This window comes from Dendrobates tinctorius, unplaced genomic scaffold (assembly GCF_039654945.1).
Source record: "Dendrobates tinctorius isolate UK_male_01 unplaced genomic scaffold, ASM3965494v1 ptg000152l, whole genome shotgun sequence".
In the NCBI taxonomy this organism is placed as follows: Eukaryota; Metazoa; Chordata; class Amphibia; order Anura; family Dendrobatidae; genus Dendrobates; species Dendrobates tinctorius.
In genome coordinates, this window is record NW_027361819.1 from 5,711,184 (window position 1) to 5,730,310 (window position 19,127).

The 19,127-nt window shown below is 46.6% G+C and overlaps 1 protein-coding gene across 1 annotated transcript in view; it reads left to right on the top strand.

The window, feature by feature from the left end:
* The first annotated feature begins 14,076 nt into the window (after window positions 1-14,076).
* Window positions 14,077-19,127, top strand: part of LOC141050824 (interferon-induced very large GTPase 1-like) — a 57,508-nt gene continuing 52,457 nt past the window's right edge. Inside the window, exon 1 of the mRNA XM_073547494.1 lies at window positions 14,077-14,126. The gene's annotated coding sequence lies outside the window, so the exon portion shown is untranslated. The remainder of the gene's footprint in view (window positions 14,127-19,127) is intronic.

Here is a 19,127-nt window from a genome sequence, read left to right on the forward strand (position 1 = left end):
GGACGGGGTTTCGCTTTGGCCCGTCCTGGTCTGACTGGGGATTAATTGTTCCGCCTCTCCCTGGCAGAGGGCGGCTATTTAATGTTCACTGGACCTAGGTCCGGTGTCACTTATACTCCTGCCCTCGGCTGAGTTAGTTGACCTTGTGCGTACGTGTGCCTTGTGCCTGATATCTTGCTTGCTTGTTTGGTTTTGATCCGGTTCTGTCCCTGTTACGAGTTCTGCCTGACCCTCTTGTACTGCGCTACCTCTCGTGTATGACTCTCTGCTTGTGACCCGTCTTCTCTCTGCTCGTCCCCTTGGTACCACATCGCCCTCTTGTGTATGACCTTTGGCTTTGTCTGACCTCCCGTCTGTTTATCCCTCCTGTACCTCGCTGTCCGTACTGTGTATGAACTCCGTTTTGCCTGACTCTGAGTTTTCTGTCTTCTCTGAAAGCAGGATGCTAAGCCCCACCCCCTTGCAGTCACGTGACCGTAGGTCCTGTGCCGGCTTGCTAAACTTCATCACTCAGGTCCTGTGCACCTATACTTTCTGGCTGTTCCTGTCCCCAGGGGTCCCAACAGTGCGGGTGAGTCCCTGCTCAGCGGAGGCTGTACGCCGGCACTGTCAGGATCCTGATAACCTGCTGCCATTGGAGGCCTCTGATACCTCTCCATTTGACTTCTCGACCCTGGAAGCCTAGATTTTTTTCTCCAGGCCGAAGCTCGGCCCTTTTTGCCGCCCAGTAGACATAAGAATGTTACTTCAGCAAATCAGGTCTAAAGTATCTGGCGAAGCATGCGGATTTCCAACAACCTATTCTCTGCACTTTGGCCTTCGATACTCCTGCCCTAGCTGCTTCGGTGGTTGCCCCGATTCGGAAAGAATATGTCCCGTATTCTTTCGGTTTAGCGCTGTTTTTTTCTAAGCACTGCTTGTAAATTGCCTGAAATTGATACTTGGTAAGAGGGGACCCGTCTGTATCTGAGAGAATAAATCTGCTTTTGTGTCTTATTACCGCGTATCGTTTGCCTTTTTTTAGTGGGCATACTGGGTCATCTGATGAGTTCACCAGGACCCACGTGCCCCTACCAGCGGGATCGCACTTGGATGTACGCACTCGAATGTGCAATGTGTTGCTGAATATGACTATGTACTCGTTAATTAAACCACCTTCCGATGCATTTTTTGACTGCGGCAACAACTCGCTAATGCGCAGTGCACTGAAAAAAGCGATAGCGAAAGCTGCTGATATGAGGATCGCTTCGTATTGCGACTTGCATACTGAGGGGGATATTGAAATAATGTCATGCAATAATCTCAATTAAATGGGGCAACGACATTCCTGACTCGGTTGAAACCTTTTCCAGCCTTTACTGGCTTGTTTGATGAAAAAGAACTTTGTTACATCCGCCCACCCCATTAGTTGAAAGAAAAATGCTATTCCCGATAATTTCCGTTGCGTCAATGTACCCGACGCCCCTCTTTCCTTGAACCGAACCAAACATTCCATCATCACTTCGCCTCTTGCTTGGTCGCACTTATCGACGGACCTACCCTGAATTAAAGAGCACCACTCCTCCCAAGCCTTACCATAAACCAGGTAGCCGATGTAACGGAGGCACGGATTAAGGGCATCAGTGATTGACCACTGTGTCCCATAGGGATGGCAGACACTGAATACCCATTGGTTGCGCATTGGGAAGCTGGATTCTGAAGGCCTGCTAATTGGAAGTTAACAGTGAGTTAACGAGATTATCATCTACCTCTGCCACTAATGTGGCTCGACACCAGATATTGTTTATCAAACATAGCAGCACTAGCTGGCGTAAAAGATCGAGTATGGGCAAGGATGTAGATGACATATGGTTCAAGCTCTTTGTGGTTCTCATATTTTTCATTTGAAATCGAACGTTTGTGTTTCTCAACTGAGTATCCCAGAGCTCCACCGATGATACTATTGCGAAAATTTCCCACAGGGCTGGATCGCGCCCCCCCCAGCTTGCTGTGGTCCTTAGTTCCGGCCAGCTGCCTTTGCACCATTGGTTTTTGTCGATTGCTGCAAAGCCCTCTTTGTTACGTCCTCCTACCGCGAGGCCTATGTCCTTGCTTGATGTTTCTTTTACCATAACGCAGGTATGGCCGTTGTATGATTGCAGGAACGTTTTCCAGACTAACAAGTCTGCTTTTAATGAGCCAGTAAGACTAATTCTATGGCCAGGCTGGGAAATGCCCTTGGTTGCCAACGCTAATCAATGAAAGCTCTGTCGACCGGCATTACACAACTGACGAATGTCAGCAGACCCAGCAAGGACTACATGTGTTGGAGGGTGACTTTTTTAACTTCACAGAAACCTTTCAACATCTGAATTTTTTTTGTATTTTTTCAGCAGGTAAGCGAATTGATGTCTATTTCGATGCTAAGGAAAGGCAATACATTACATGGTCCAACTGTTTTTTTCTGGTGATAGCTGTATGCCGAAATGCCGTGATATAAATTTAAATTTTTCGAGAAGGGAGGAGCAGAGTTTAGAACTTTTGGGGCCGACGATCAAACAATCATCAAGGTAGTGAATCAGAGAGTTGCTGCCTGTTTGGTAACGAACTACCCATTACAGAAAAGTACTGAACAGCTCGAAATAGTGACACGAAATGGAACATCCCATTGGCAGGCACATATCAAAGTAATAGAGCTGGTCCACCTTACATCCTAATAGGTGGAAGCATTCGGGGTGCACGGGTATAAAGCGGAATGCCGATTCTATGTCTGAATTAGCTACCAGGGCGCCGGGCATGGCTGCGCAGACTAATTCTACTGCCTTGTTGAAAGACGCATGTGTCACGGAAGCTTCATCGTGGGGGATAGCTTTCTTAACAAATTCGCCTTTTTGGTCTGACAGATGATGGATAAGACGATATTCCTCTTTTGGAATAATGCCTAACAGCAATATTTTGATATTTTTGAAGGGCAGCGAATGAAAGGGGCCCGCCATTCCACCTAGTTCAACCTCCTTTTCGATCTTTTTGGTTCCAAATTTCAGGGAATTCGCGAGCGGAATTTAGGTTATTGGCCAGGGATGGTGTTTTACTGAATTTGTAGGGGATAAAAAATCCGTCTGTAAAGCCAGAGTGTAGTTGCTGTGCCGCTTCTTTATTGGGGTAGAGGTATAGCCAGGGGCCCATGGCAATTACTTTCACCGGGGTTATGCCTCATAGGCGCTCTGTTTGCCTGATGAGTACACCTTGCTGCTGGGTGTTCCCCTCCGCAAGCTGAGCAGTTGTGTCTATATCTACATGAAACGTGGAAACGGCAGTTTTACTCATTAAATAGCCAGCAGGCCCCGGCATCAGCCGTAAACACTCATCAGTCGCTTTTACTCCCCAGCCTAGATCGGGCTGCAGGGCCAGGCACCTACGGAACTCCTCGTCATACCACCTCCAGACGGAACATCCAAGGGATTTATACCAATTATATATCAGATCCTGATATATATATAATTCGGAGCAGCGTTCCGGATGGTTCTGGCCCATAATGTTTCCCAGAACTGTGAATGCCTGTAGCCAGTTATTCATTGTTTGTACTATTTTTGGTCTATTTCTATCATATACCTGTTCACTTGTCCTCCTTTCCTTATCTACGGTCTGTTGGCCGACTGACAATAATGACCATATGTTGACATAATCATTATTCCATATTTTTTGTCTAGTCTCTTGATCCATGTGTGCACCTAGCGGGCTAATTCCACAGAAAAACGCATCATTGTGTAAGCTTGCTGACTGAAGTGTCGTATTGTTTTCAGCTGTACTGCATGGTTTCCTTAAGTGTTGAATTAGCTCCTTAATCGCTGAGACCAGCTCATTCTCTCATTCTGCATTGATATGTCATTGACTTTGGAACACACACTGCTGTGTGGCGCAGGAGGAGTGACATCCGAGGATGGAGGAACTCCGGCTCCCGCTAGGGCGATGGTCTGGCTATTGCGTTGCCCGGAAGCCCAGGGACATTGAGAAGCGTCTCCCTGGCTGGTAGCCAAAGTTGGAGCGTGTAGCTGCAGGCAAATGTCGTGCGCTCAAGCCTGAGTGAAATAAAGTGATGGAGGAACTCCGGCTCCGTCTTGGGTGATGACCTGGTGGTTGACTTGACTGGAGGCCCTGGGAGATGGAGATGGGTCTCCCCAGCTTTCAGCCCCTGATGGAGCACGTGACCACTGGTGTTTGTCGTGTGCCCGAGGCTGCTTAAAGGGACTCTGCGATGCATCATACCACTCTGATGTGGATGGTTAATGCCATCCAGGGGACCGAGATCTGTTGCGACTCCTATGCGAGCTGTGTCTGCGGTGGTAACGGGAGGAGCGTCTTTTAGAGCAGGGGTCCCCAACCGCCGGTCCGCGGCCCAGCACCGGGCCGCTGCAGTGCCCTTGCCGGTCCGCGGACACAAGGGGAGCCAGGGGCGGTCAGTGGCATAGCGGGGGCTGGGGCGGCGCGCAGCAGCTCTTAGCGGCGGGCAGGGAGCGATCAGTGGCGTAGCGGGGGCTGGGGCGGCGCGCAGCAGCTCTTAGCGGCGGGCAGGGAGCGATCAGTGGCGTAGCGGGGGCTGGGGCGGCGCGCAGCAATTCACTGCCCTCGTGTAGCGGCGGGCAGGGAGCGATCAAGCAGCTCCGCTGCCTGCAAGAGGGAATAGCAGGAGCGGAGCTGCAAGGACCCGTCCAGCTTCCTGCCCGCCGCCCGCGCTTCCTGTCTCTGACTGACACAGAGAGGAGAGCGCCGCTGCTGTGTCAGTGCGAGGAAGCGCGGGCGGCGGGCAGGTGAGAGGTGAGAGGTGGTGTCTGTGTGTATGTGTATGTCTGTCTGTGTGTGTGTGTATGTATAATGTGTGTACATGTATGTCTGTGTGTGTGTGTGTGTGTGTTGGTCTGTGTTTGTGTAGCCTGGCCCTGGAGGAGATGGGGACATGAGGAGAAGGCCATGAGGGGAATGATGGGGTGAAGGCAATGATGGAGAGACAGCAGTGATGGGGAGAAGGCAATGATGGGAGAGGGGAGTGATGGGGTGAAGGCAATGATGGAGAGACGGCAGTGATGGGGTGAAAGCAATGATGGAGAGACGGCAGTGATGGGGTGAAAGCAATGATGGGGAGAAGGGAGTGATGGGGTGAAGGCAATGATGGAGAGGGCAGTGATGGGGTGAAGGCAATGATGGGGAGACAGCAGTGATGGGGAGAAGGCAATGATGGGGAGACAGCAGTGATGGGGTGAAGGCAATGATGGGGAGACAGCAGTGATGGGGTGAAGGCAATGATGGGGAGACAGCAGTGATGGGGTGAAGGCAATGATGGAGAGGGCAGTGATGGGGTGAAGGCAATGATGGGGAGACAGCAGTGATGGAGTGAAGGCAATGATGGGGAGAGGGGAGTGATGGGGTGAAGGCAATGATGGGGAGAAGGGAGTGATGGGGTGAAGGCAATGATGGAGAGGGCAGTGATGGGGTGAAGGCAATGATGGGGAGACAGCAGTGATGGGGAGAAGGCAATGATGGGGAGACAGCAGTGATGGGGTGAAGGCAATGATGGAGAGACAGCAGTGATGGGGTGAAGGCAATGATGGGGAGACAGCAGTGATGGGGTGAAGGCAATGATGGGGAGACAGCAGTGATGGGGTGAAGGCAATGATGGAGAGATGGCAGTGATGGGGTGAAGGCAATGATGGAGAGATGGCAGTGATGGGGTGAAGGCAATGATGGGGAGAGGGGAATGATGGGGTGAAGGCAATGATGGGGAGACAGCAGTGATGGGGAGAAGGCAATGATGGAGAGGGCAGTGATGGGGTGAAGGCAATGATGGGGAGACGGGAATGATGGGGTGAAGGCAATGATGGGGAGACAGCAGTGATGGGGAGAAGGCAATGATGGGGAGACAGCAGTGATGGGGTGAAGGCAATGATGGGGAGACAGCAGTGATGGGGTGAAGGCAATGATGGAGAGGGCAGTGATGGGGTGAAGGCAATGATGGGGAGACAGCAGTGATGGGGTGAAGGCAATGATGGGGAGACAGCAGTGATGGGGTGAAGGCAATGATGGGGAGACAGCAGTGATGGGGTGAAGGCAATGATGGGGAGACAGCAGTGATGGGGTGAAGGCAATGATGGGGAGACAGCAGTGATGGGGTGAAGGCAATGATGGGGAGACAGCAGTGATGGGGTGAAGGCAATGATGGGGAGACAGCAGTGATGGGGTGAAGGCAATGATGGGGAGACGGCAGTGATGGGGTGAAGGCAATGATGGAGAGATGGCAGTGATGGGGTGAAGGCAATGATGGGGAGAGGGGAATGATGGGGTGAAGGCAATGATGGGGAGACGGGAATGATGGGGTGAAGGCAATGATGGGGAGACAGCAGTGATGGGGAGAAGGCAATGATGGGGAGAAGGGAGTGATGGGGTGAAGGCAATGATGGGGAGAAGGGGGTGATGGAGCACTTATTCAAAACCTATGGTGAGTTGAGTCACATTATAAATGTTATTTAATTATAAGTATGCACTGCTACACTACAACCGTGTCCATAGCCCCGCCCCCTTATGACCAAAGCCCCGCCCCTGCCACACCTCCATCCCCACCCTGCCGGGCCATGGAAGAATGGTCTTGCTTGAAACCGGTCCCTGGTGCAAAAAAGGTTGGGGACCACTGTTTTAGAGGAACAGTGGGAATGATGGTGGGAGTCGTCAGAAGAGGATTGGGAGGGCATTTGGCGTCTATGCCTGTGTCTGCTGTGGCTATGGGGTGTGTTGGGGTCATTTGAATCTGCATCCAGGGGTGGGTTATGGGTCATTACTGGTAACGTTGCGCTGTTTAGCATGGGGGGTATTAAAACATTATGGTATTCAATATTATTGGTAGAATATGAGAGGGCGGTGGTTGATATACATTCTTTATTAGCTATTTGGGTAGTTATAGGGGTTCATGTGGGTGTATAAATAAGTGCTTGGTGCGATTACAGTAGTATTATGATTGCATTCATTGTACAGCCATGGAGCGCTCAGATCGGTTGGGTTGGACCGATCAGCATGCTCTACAGCTGCGTTGAGGGCTCTCAGACCAGTCTCCAAGTACACTCATGCAGGCAGTGTAGCTGCTCCTGCAGGAGATACAATGGAGACCGGGCATTGTCTTTGCAGGGACTGGAAGTGACATGGTGGAGAGGGCAGAGCTTGGGCTTGTCATGCCGTAAGCTGGGCGGAGACAGCAAGCATAAGGGCCTGGCGCTTCGCGGCCAGCTGTCGGGGGTCGCGTGGTTTTGGATATCTGAACGTGGCCACATCACCGACCTAGAGCAGCTCTGGATGGCGGGGGCGCTGCACGGACCGCCTATTACCTGGACCGGCGGCTGATGACGAAGGGGCAGTGTGTGACCTGCGTGTGGAGCAAGGCACTCTGACGCCGGGAGAAGTTTCAGGTGGGCCAGCACGTGGGGTCATGACGGGGGAGGAGGTGTGAGGGGCCAGAGGCGTAAGTGCAGGGCAGGCCACTTCAGGAGCGAACATCGGTATAGCTGAGCCTTGGGTGAGCGCAGGGAGGAAGGCAGCAGATGGTGCCCCGCAGGAGGCAGGCAACAGCAAAGGCACAGACACAGGCACGGGCAGGTGTGTTATGAGTTCATTTTCCCCTTCACCATTGAGGTCTAATGAACTCCCTCTTCTGGTGAAGGAAGGTAGTGAGGCTGATTACCAAACACCTGAGCTGGTAGAGGATGACTGGGTGACGGGAATTGCTGACTGGATGTAAGGCAGCCGACGCCCTTCTGCCTCGCTGGTGATTTCTCTGAGGGATTCTAGGAGACCAGTCTGATTCCTGCTCCTCAAAAGCTAAGTTTTCTGCCTTGCTTTTTGCATTTGTGTTTTGGTTTTATTTTGCCTTGCTTTTCTGGATTCTGCCATTCCCTGCTGGGGTGAGCTGAATTCCTTTGTGCCTTTTTGCTCTGTCTTCAGAAAATACCTGAGTACTGACATAGTCTTTTTGAAGCCTAGCGTCTTCAGGGCCTTTTTCCCTATCAGTCTGTTGGCTCTTGTTTTGATAGGGTTTTGGCGGATTGCAGACAGCAGCTTTCCTATCCTGTCCTATCTAGTTAGCTTGGGCCCCATCATTTGCTCAGTCTATCTTTCTATCTGTGTTAGTGTTTTTTCTTCTTGCTTCACCGTCATTATATGTTGGGGGCTGCCTATTGCTTTGGGGTCTGCTCTGGGGCAGTTTAGATTTCCCTTTCTGTCTTTAGGCTATGTAGTTCTCCGGCTGTGATCGAGGGGTCTAGGGCACCGTAGGAACCCCCCACGGCTACTGCTAGTTGTGTTGATAGGTTCAGGGGTCTGCAATCCGATAGCTGCCAACTTCTCTGGTTTTCTGGACTTAGCTAGCATTTCTGTTTTTGCCTCCTACGGTGACTCGTTCATAACACAGGTGGTCGGGAGCAGGTACAGGGAGTTGAGCGCGGAGGCAGCTAATAATGGCTTGAATCCATTGCTCACCTTCCTGTGCTACTCTCTTCCGCAGGGCCTCAATCAAAGCGTCCGACATGGCTAACTGCAGGGGGATTTTGGGGTCCTCAGGAGACAAAAGCTTCCAGGGGTCAGTCGGAGGAAAAAGGAAGTTACTGACCCGGGCACCTGGATTTAACCCTTGTACGAGTGGCTGTAGGACCCTTTCCCTTTAAACTCATTGGACAGTTGGACATACCAATTAGTGCATCACCTGGGGAGTGGTGAGAGGGGGGAATTGGACACTGAGCTGTATTTTTCTAGCTTTAGTCATATGGGCTCCGCAGTGAGAGGCAGGTTCCTTAATTATTACCATGGCTCCCAGTATACATTGTGGGGGCCGTGTCAGTCCTGCTTCTATTTTACCAGCTGTGCACCATATCTCTTTTCAGTTAGAAAGGGTTAATGGTTAGAGCGTGAAACTAATAAATAACTGGATTTGAATGTGTATTGTAACGGATTTGAATGGATTGTAATGAATAAGAAAATGCTCGCACAAGTTTTGAATTTACTTAAATTGATTTACTTAATAAATGATAAGATTAAATAATAAAAAGTTTAAACAATACATATGAATGAGCATACATTACATTATTCAGGTAGACAAATCCATCAGTCTGTGTCCATCCCTATTCTCAACTCCATATCGTCTGTCTGTCACATCTCCCCTCTGCTCTCTGTGTGTGTCTCACTCCCTGTATCTCTGTGTGCTCTTTTATGTGGGAAACAAAAAAGAAACAACAGCAATATGTAATAAATAAATATTATACAACAAAGTATAAATTAATAAATAACCGATGTGTTTCTTTCAAAAGTGGATGGCAAACCATCCGGTATACATAAGAAAAAACTAACTCGTGATGTAAATGAGAGAACCAGAATAATGGGAATGTGTATATAAAACACTGAAATAAAAACAAAAATATGTATAATAGAATAAGCCTTTAATGTAAATTTTGGCCAGACAACAACAACGGCAATAAGAAAATATATATAAAAGCATATAAAAAATGGCAAGAAGACCGCACAATGAATTAATTAACAAGTATCTATACTTATAATAGTATCACCACTGTACAACAGGAATAGTTCAGATAAAGCGTATATAATATTCCCCATGTATAACAGCAAAAAACATAAAATAATAAGTGCAATAAATAGTGAGGTGATGATAATTATATATATATATATGTAAAAAATAAAAATATTATAACTAACAACAAATAAAAATATTGAAATCACTAGTAAAAATTAGGTATATGTGTATATATAAACCAATATTGGTGAATAATACAAAAACTACTGTGAAGAAATATATGTATATATATATATATACAGTGGGGAAAAAAAGTATTTAGTCAGTCAGCAATAGTGCAAGTTCCGCCACTTAAAAAGATGAGAGGCGTCTGTAATTTACATCATAGGTAGACCTCAACTATGGGAGACAAACTGAGAAAAAAAAATCCAGAAAATCACATTGTCTGTTTTTTTTTCATTTTATTTGCATATTATGGTGGAAAATAAGTATTTGGTCAGAAACAAAATTTCATCTCAATACTTTGTGATATATCCTTTGTTGGCAATGACAGAGGTCAAACGTTTTCTGTAAGTCTTCACAAGGTTGCCACACACTGTTGTTGGTATGTTGGCCCATTCCTCCATGCAGATCTCCTCTAGAGCAGTGATGTTTTTGGCTTTTCGCTTGGCAACACGGACTTTCAACTCCCTCCAAAGGTTTTCTATAGGGTTGAGATCTGGAGACTGGCTAGGCCACTCCAGGACCTTGAAATGCTTCTTACGAAGCCACTCCTTCGTTGCCCTGGCGGTGTGCTTTGGATCATTGTCATGTTGAAAGACCCAGCCACGTTTCATCTTCAATGCCCTTGCTGATGGAAGGAGGTTTGCACTCAAAATCTCACGATACATGGCCCCATTCATTCTTTCATGTACCCGGATCAGTCGTCCTGGCCCCTTTGCAGAGAAACAGCCCCAAAGCATGATGTTTCCACCACCATGCTTTACAGTAGGTATGGTGTTTGATGGATGCAACTCAGTATTCTTTTTCCTCCAAACACGACAAGTTGTGTTTCTACCAAACAGTTCCAGTTTGGTTTCATCAGACCATAGGACATTCTCCCAAAACTCCTCTGGATCATCCAAATGCTCTCTAGCAAACTTCAGACGGGCCCGGACATGTACAGGCTTAAGCAGTGGGACACGTCTGGCACTGCAGGATCTGAGTCCATGGTGGCGTAGTGTGTTACTTATGGTAGGCCTTGTTACATTGGTCCCAGCTCTCTGCAGTTCATTCACTAGGTCCCCCCGCGTGGTTCTGGGATTTTTGCTCACCGTTCTTGTGATCATTCTGACCCCACGGGGTGGGATTTTGCGTGGAGCACCAGATCGAGGGAGATTATCAGTTGTCTTGTATGTCTTCCATTTTCTAATTATTGCTCCCACAGTTGATTTCTTCACTCCAAGCTGGTTGGCTATTGCAGATTCAGTCTTCCCAGCCTGGTGCAGGGCTACAATTTTGTTTCTGGTGTCCTTTGACAGCTCTTTGGTCTTCACCATAGTGGAGTTTGGAGTCAGACTGTTTGAGGGTGTGCACAGGTGTCTTTTTATACTGATAACAAGTTTAAACAGGTGCCATTACTACAGGTAATGAGTGGAGGAAAGAGGAGACTCTTAAAGAAGAAGTTACAGGTCTGTGAGAGCCAGAAATCTTGATTGCTTGTTTCTGACCAAATACTTATTTTCCACCATAATATGCAAATAAAATGAAAAAAAAACCAGACAATGTGATTTTCTGGATTTTTTTTTCTCAGTTTGTCTCCCATAGTTGAGGTCTACCTATGATGTAAATTACAGACGCCTCTCATCTTTTTAAGTGGTGGAACTTGCACTATTGCTGACTGACTAAATACTTTTTTTCCCCACTGTATATATATATATACTGAAAACTGAAAGCACTCAAAATGGTGATAATAGAGGCAAAAAAAAAAATGGTTGCAAAAAATAAGTGCTGAACTAACACGAAAAATGCTGAAAAAATAATAATAGCTCTGTATGGAATTTAAATGGCTGTATATAAAGATACATCAAATATTCTTAAAATGATGGTGCACTAGTAAAATAAGTGATTAATGTGCACCTTATGGTAACTATATAGGAGGCCACTAAAAAAAGCCATGCAAAGCGCTATGTAGTAGAAATGGGCCAGAGCCAGAAACCAGACAGCACACACGCTGAACAATGCTGCACAAATAACATGGGCCAAATTAAGCACAAACCTAGTATATATAGCGCGAAGGGTAATGAAGCGCTTGTTCAACAAAAAACTGTCCTAAGTTATACAGCACGATACAGCGCGGTGCACTGCCTGGAAGGCAAATAACCATACAATGGTGGGAGCGGTGTGCCAATAGAACGCGCCCCAATGAAGCGCCTGTACGATAAAATACTGGCCTAAATATACAGCGCAATACAGCACAACACAATATATTACCTGAAAGGCAAATAAGCAGACAGTGGTGGAAGCGGTATGCCAATAGAACGCGCCCCGACGCGCGTTTCGGAAAAGCTCCTTCGTCAGGGGGATCCCTGATTGTGTTGTGCTGTATTGCGCTGTATATTTAGGCCAGTATTTTATCGTACAGGCGCTTCATTGGGGCGCGTTCTTTTGGCACACCGCTCCCACCATTGTCTGGTTATTTGCCTTCCAGGCAGCGCACCACGCTGTATTGTGCTGTATAACTTAGGCCAGTTTTTTGTTGAACAAGCGCTTCATTACCCTTCGCGCTATATATACTAGGTTTGTGCTTAAATTGGCCCATGTTATTTGTGCAGCATTGTTCAGCGTGTGTGCTGTCTGGTTTCTGGCTCTGGCCCATTTCTACTACATAGCGCTTTGCATGGCTTTTTTTAGTGGCTTCCTATATAGTTACCATAAGGTGCACATTAATCACTTATTTTACTAGTGCACCATCATTTTAAGAATATTTGATGCATCTTTATATACAGCCATTTAAATTCCATACAGCGCTATTATTATTTTTTCAGCATTTTTCGTGTTAGTTCAGCACTTATTTTTTGCAACCATTTTTTTTTTGCCTCTATTATCACCATTTTGAGTGCTATCAGTTTTCAGTATATATATATATATACATATATTTCTTCACAGTAGTTTTTGTATTATTCACCAATATTGGTTTATATATACACATTTACCTAATTTTTACTAGTGATTTCCAGATTTTTATTTGTTAATTATATTATTTTTATTTTTTACATATATATATATATATATATATAATTATCATCACCTCACTATTTATTGCACTTATTATTTTATGTTTTTTGCTGTTATACATGGGGAATATTATATATGCTTTATCTGAACTATTCCTGTTGTACAGTGGTGATACTATTATAAGTATAGATACTTGTTAATTAATTCATTGTGTGGTCTTCTTGCCATTTTTTATATGTTTTTATATATATTTTCTTATTGCTGTTGTTGTTGTCTGGCCAAAATTTACAATAAAGGCTTATTCTATTATACATATTTTTGTTTTTATTTCAGTGTTTTATATACACATTCCCATTATTCTGGTTCTCTCATTTACATCACGAGTTAGTTTTTTCTTGTGCTCTTTTATGTGTATAAACTTCTTTGATGTCAACACGGTATGTGTACTGGAGGTTAATACTGCCTCCAATTAGGATAAACATCTCCTGGGAAAGCTCCAATAAACTGAATCCCATCTTTGGCTGTGTGCACACGCTGCGGATTATGTGCGGATTCATCCGCGCGGATTTTGTAAAATCCGCAGGTGAAACCGCAGGTCAAAAGACCTGCGGTTTTACCTGTGGATTGCTCTGCGGTTTTGCCCTGCGGTTTTTCATCTCCTCAATGGAGGAGATGGCAAACCGCAGGAGAATCCGCAGAAAGAATTGACATGTCAATTCTTTCTGCGGATTGAAAACCGCAGATAATCCGCGCGGAAAATTCCACACCGTCTGCACTGCGGTTTTTGATTCCCATAGGGAATCATGGTACTGTACACCGCAGCAGTTTTTGCTGCGGTGTACAGTACCATGATTCCCTATGGGAATCAAAAACCGCAGTGCAGACGGTGTGGAATTTTCCGCGCGGATTATCTGCAGTTTTCAATCCGCAGAAAGAATTGAAAGAATCCGCAGCAAAAACTGCTGCGGGTCCGCAGCGGCCAAAACCGCTGCGGAACCGCAGCAAAATCCGCAGCGTGTGCACACAGCCTTTGGATGTCAAAGGTCCTTTTGTCTAGAAGATAAGTGTTAAGATAATAAAAACCAGTTTGGACAGTTTGAACAAGTTTCAGTGATCTGAGGTTCAGGAAGGTTACAAGGATATAAATATACTGAATATTAAACCACATCAATATTTAGTCAAATAATTAACTGGAGTGTTGAAACCATTAAAAATAACTCGTACTATACAGAATGAAACAGAAAGTGAAAATAAGAAATCATTCCCTTTATCAGGCGCTCCCCCCACCCTTATATATACAGTGTCATCACTATATCATTGCAGATCCAGGCAGCCGGCGCAGAGGAGGCTTCTGCAAGTTCTGCTGGGTCGGGTGAGTCAGTCCTGGCATTCTGCTTCAGCTGTTTAGATGTGTGTTGTAAATGCCGATATCTTATAGGATGGACTAAACCCCGGGAAAGTCACATCTGCAAATTGTGGCCATGACCGACTGTGACAGCTTCATGTACTTGTCCTCAGTGGAGAGGCGCATGGGCTGCCCATTACTAACGTGCACTGGACAGCCCATCCTGGTGCACGCTGCACCTTTTACACATGCACCGTGAGAGACATCGCTGTGTGCACACAGGTCATTGTCTGGTCGTCTGCTGGCCTTTGAGCTCAGACGGCACACCACGGTACTGTTGTGAACTCATTTTCTGGTTTACCTCTGGCTTCTGGTGAGGATGGTGGAGCTGGCTGTGTTGACAGAGTTGTGAGTTTTCCATCCTGGCTCCCTCTGGTGGTGACAGTAGGTAATGAAGCTGATCTAAGTGGCAGAGACCTGCCACCTGAGGAGGAGGACTGTGAGTGGACATCAGGAGTCTCTGACTGGATTTAAGACAGCCGACTCCCTAATTTTGTGCTGGTGATTTTTTCCTGCCCTGAGGTTCTGGTTTCCAGTTCTGTTCCTGCCTTCTCAAGCTAAGTGTGCTCTGCTATTTTTCACATGAGATTTGGTCTGGTTTACTCAGTTTTTGTGGTCAGCCAGCCCCTGCTGGGGCTGTGCTGAACTTCCATTCTTATGTCTCTGTTTATGCCAGTTTGCTTTTCGTCCCTGATCAGATTGGTTTCTTTTTGCTCTGTCTTCAGAATATACCAGAGTGCTGATATAGGGAATTGAAGTCTAGCGACTTCAGGGTTTTTGTTATCAGAAAGTTTGGACATTTTTGCAGGCTTTTTGTGCGTGATTGCAGACAGCATCTTTCCTTTCCTGTCCTTTCTAGTTAGTGTGGGCCCCATCGTTTGCTCAGCCTATCTTTCTATCTGTGTTTGTGTTTTCATCTTGTCTCACCGACAATACATGTTTGGGGGCTGTCTATTGCTTTGGGGTCTGCTCTGGGGCAGTTTAGATTTCCCCTTTTCCTGCTTTAGGCTTATTTAGTTCTCCGGCTGTGACGAGGCATCTAGGATCATCGTAGGTACACTCCACGGCTACTGCTAGTTGTGTGGATAGGTTCAGGGGTCTGCAATCAGCTTAGCTACCAACCTCTCTGGTTTTCTGTGGCTTAGCTTGTTTTTGTTTTTCCTCCTCGGTGACTCATTCATAACAGAATCACCAGCCATACCGCAGATTGTAGGGTACTCAAAAGCAGGAAAGAAAATTGTAAAAAAAAAAAGTGTCAGAATTTTTTTTTTATATGTATTTTTTCCTCTTTTTCTCTGGGGCCGTAGGAGGATTTTTTTTCCTTAATGGAGATTAAGCAATTGTCTGATCATGTGGAGCAGCTCACTGCTGAAGTGCGGGGAATTTCCACCTATCTCGCTCAATCTCATGCTGTTGAACCAAAAATCCCTACTCCTGATGTGTTTTCTGGGGATCGGTCTAAATTTTTGAATTTGAAAAATAATTGCAAATTATTTAATTATTTCTTGCCTTGAAGCCTAACTCATTGGGGAGCTCTGCGCAGCAGGTTAAAATTGTCATCTCCTTGCTGCGTGGCGATCCCCAGGATTGGGCGTTTTCTTTGACACCTGAAAATCCTATTCTGACTAATGTGGATGCATTTTTTCAAGCCTTGGGGTTGTTGTATGATGAACCTAATGCTGTTGATCAAGCTGAGAAAGCCCTATTGGCATTGAACCAGGGTCAGGATTCTGCAGAGTTATACTGTCAAAAATTCCAAAAGTGGGCGGTCCTTACTACATGGAATGATGGTGCCTTGGCAGCTCTCTTTCGCAAGGGTTTATCAGAAACCGTAAAAGATACTATGGTGGGATTTCCTGTTCCCTCTGGTCTTGACGATTCTATGTCATTAGCCATTCAAGTTGATCGGCGTTTACGTGAACGTAAAACTACTGTCACGGCACCGCCAGACTCAGGGCCTGCTGTCCCGGCCTCGGTCAGTAGGAGGCGCCGGACTATCACATCACCGTCAGACTCAGGGCCTGCTGTTCCGGCCTCGACCACTAGGAGGCGCCAGACTGTCCTATCACCGTCTGCCCCGTGGCCTGCAGTCTCGGCCTTGGTCTCTGGGAGGCGTTGTGCTTCAACCCCGAGTGATGGCGGCGATAGTCATGAGGCTCCTGCGCAGGCGTCCGCTGGACGCAGGCTTCGCTCCTCGGTCAGTCATGAAGGGGCTGGTGCATTACCATCCAGCCTGGTCCTGGGGGCGGTCCGGATGACATCATCAGGCCACGGGCCTGTAAGGGATGACCTGATCCCTCAAATACCTTGGGACTGCTCCTGCAGGCCGCCGGATATATTCTTGGTTCCCCTGCGTGTTACTGTGTGAATTACTGTTGACTGACTCTGACTTTTGCCTGGACTTCTGACCCTTCTTCTGCCTAACGATTCTGTACCTCTGCGACCCTCCTGGTTTATGACACTGACTTCGGCCTGGATTCTGACTCTTCTTCTGCCTAACGATTCGGTACCTCTGCGACTCTCCTGGTTTATGACTCTGGCTTCGACCTGGTATCTGTCTTTGCTGCTGTCTACCGTGCTTATACCATTTCTGCCTGACTGGTTTAGTCTCAGATATCATTGCCTTTGTGTCCTGTGTTGGAACACCTTTCTGGCAACCGTCCTGCTCTGGTCTTTGCTCCTATTCAGACAGCACCTCCTGGGCTCTGCTATAAATCCAGATCCCTGTATAGGGGTAAAGGGTATCAGTGTTTCTCGGGGTGTTGTCCGGCTGCAGCCCAGACCGCAGGCAGACGTCACAACTACACGAGAGGTGATGCCACCTTTTGAACAAATGTCTGAACCTATGCAATGTGATAGAGTTTTGTCTAGGGTGCAACGTCAGGAGTATAGAAGGCGTAATAAGCTGTGTTTTTTCTGTGGAGATGCCTCACATATTATTTCTGTCTGCCCTAAACGAGAGAAACATTTTGCACACACATTTGCTGTGGGTGGTGTACAACCTAAGTTTATTTTGGCAATTACTCTGATCTGCTCCTTATCCACATTTTCCGCCAAGGCTTTTGTGGATTCAGGAGCGGCTTTGAATCTGAGGGATTTGGATTTTGCTAAACGTTGTGGTTTTCCCATGATACCTCTGCGGATGCCTATTCCTTTGAGGGGTATTGATGCTACTCCTTTGGCGGAGAATAAAACTCAGCTTTGGACCCAGGTGGTAATGCGGGTCGCCCCAGACCACCAAGAAAATTGTAGATTTTTGGTACTGCATAATTTGCATGATACTATTGTTCTGGGTTTTCCCTGGTTGCAAATCCATAATCCAGTTTTGGATTGGAAATCTGGGTCTGTGGTGAGTTGGAGCTGTCAGTGTGTTCTTAGAGACGCTCCTGTTTTCTCCACCTCTCCCCAGTCTCATGATGTTCCTGTCCATTTGGCTGATTTTTATGATGTATTTAATGAGAGCAAGTCTGTGTCCCTGCCTCCTCATAGGAGTTATGATTGTGCAATTGAGTTGAGGCCTAGGTGTAAATTTCCCAAGGGTCGGCTTTTCAACTTATCTGTACCTGAACATGAGGCTATACGATCTTATATTAAGGAGTCGTTGGAGAAGGGTCATATTAGACCATCCTCTTCACCCTTAGGTGCTGTTTTTTTTTGTGGCTAAGAAGGATGGTTCATTAAGTCCTTGTATTGACTATTGTTCCCTTAACAAGATTACGGTTAAATATCAGTATCCGTTACACCTGATTTCTGATTTATTCTCCAGAGTTAAAGGTGCCTGCTGGTTTACTAAGCTTGACCTCAGGGGGGCGTATAATCTTATTCGCATCAAGCATGGGGATGAATGGAAGACGGCGTTTAATTCTCCGGAGGGACATTTTGAGTACCTGGTGATGCCTTTTGGGCTCACTAATGCCCCTTCTGTCTTCCAATCCTTCATGAATGATATTTTCCGGGACTTTGTGGATAAGTTTTTGATCATCTATTTGGATGATATTCTGATCTTTTCCAGTGATTGGGATTCGCATGTGGAACATGTCCGGACTGTGTTCCGGATTTTGAGGGAGAATTCCCTGTATGTTAAGGGATCGAAATGCCTTTTTGGTGTACAGAGGATTTCATTTTTGGGATTTATTTTGTCTCCGTCAACTATTGAAATGGACCCGGCCAAGGTACAGGCCATTTATGATTGGGTTCAGCCCACTTCTTTGAAGGCTCTCCAGAAGTTTTTGGGTTTTGCTAATTTCTATTTTAAATTTATAGCTAATTTTTCTGGTATTGCCAAACCACTGACTGATCTGACCAAGAAGGGCGCTTATGTGCTGAACTGGTCTCCAGAGGCTGTTTTGGCATTTCAGGAGCTGAAGCGGAGGTTCACTTCTGCTCCGGTTTTACGGCAACCTGATGTCTCACTTCCATTTCAGGTAGAGGTAGATGCTTTGGAGATTGGTGCAGGGCTGTTTTGTCCCCAAAAGCTCCCGTGACTTCTAAAATGAATCCCTGTGCCTTCTTTTCCTGAAAGTTCTCCCCATCTGAACGCAACTATGATGTGGGGAATCGGGAATTGTTGGCCATGAAGTGGGCATTCGAGGAGTGGAGACATTGATTGGAGGGAGCTAGACATCAAGTTGTGGTCCTCACTGACCACAAGAATTTGATTTACCTGGAGTCGGTCAAACGCTTGAATCCTAGACAGGCTAGGTGGGCCTTGTTTTTCACGCGTTTTGATTTTGTGGTCTCCTTTCTTCCGGGCACTAAGAATGTTAAGGCAGACGCCCTTTCTAGGAGTTTCTTTGCTGATTCTCCTATTGTGACCAAACCTACTACCATCCTAGGTGAGGGGGTAGTTCTTTCTGCCATCTCGCCCGGTTTGAGACGTGGAAGAATTTCAGGAGGACAAGCCTGAGCGTTGTCCTATGGGAAAATTGTATGTTCCTGACCAGTGGAGGAAGAGAGTGATGTCTGAAG